A 955-nucleotide genomic window follows, 5' to 3' on the forward strand; every position below is an offset into this window, starting at 1 on the left:
GTGGTCCGAGGTCGTTCCCGCTGCACAGATTCATGCGCCAGGGCCTCCTACAGACAATGCACGTTGATTTATTGCGCTATCTGTTATAGCACCCGAGACATCACCAGATATATATTGGATTTTACCCTGAACGTGAGTGTCCGGCCCCATGAGACGATCGTTGTCTCGGCCCCTGGAGGTCCGAGGACGTTCCCGCTGCACAGATTCATGCGCCAGGGCCTCCTACAGACAATGCACTTTGATTTATTGCGCTATCTGTAATAGCACCCGAGATATCACCAGATCTATATTGGATTTTCCCCTGACCCTGAGTATCCGGCCCCATGAGACGGTAGTTTTCTCGGCCCCTGGTGATCCGAGGTCGTTCCCGCTGCACAGATTCATGCGCCAGGGCCTCCTGCAGATAATTCACTTTGGTTTATTGCGCTATCTCTAATAGCACCCGAGATATCACCAGATATATATTGGATTTTCCCCTGACCCTGAGTGTCCGGCCCCATGAGACTGTGGTTTTCTCGACCCCTGGTGGTCCGAGGTCGTTCCCGCTGCTCAGATTCATGCGCCAGGGCCTCCTACAGACAATGCACTTTGATTTATTGCGCTATCTGTAATAGCACCCGAGATATCAGCAGATATATATTGGATTTTTCACTGACCCTGAGTGTCCGGCCCCATGAGACGGTCGTTTTCTCGGCCCCTGGTGGTCCGGGGTCGTTCCCGCTGCACAGATTCATGCGCCAGGGCCTCCTGCAGATAATTCACTTTGGTGTATTGCGCTATCTCTAATAGCACCCGAGATATCACCAGATATATATTGGATTTTACCCTGACCCTGAGTGTCCGGCCCCATGAGACTGTGCTTTTCTCGGCCCCTGGTGGTCCGAGGTCGTTCCCGCTGCACAGATTCATGCGCCAGGGCCTCCTACAGACAATGCACGTTGATTTATTGCGCTAT

Source organism: Nomia melanderi, unplaced genomic scaffold (genome assembly GCF_051020985.1).
Source record: "Nomia melanderi isolate GNS246 unplaced genomic scaffold, iyNomMela1 scaffold0014, whole genome shotgun sequence".
NCBI lineage: Eukaryota > Metazoa > Arthropoda > Insecta > Hymenoptera > Halictidae > Nomia > Nomia melanderi.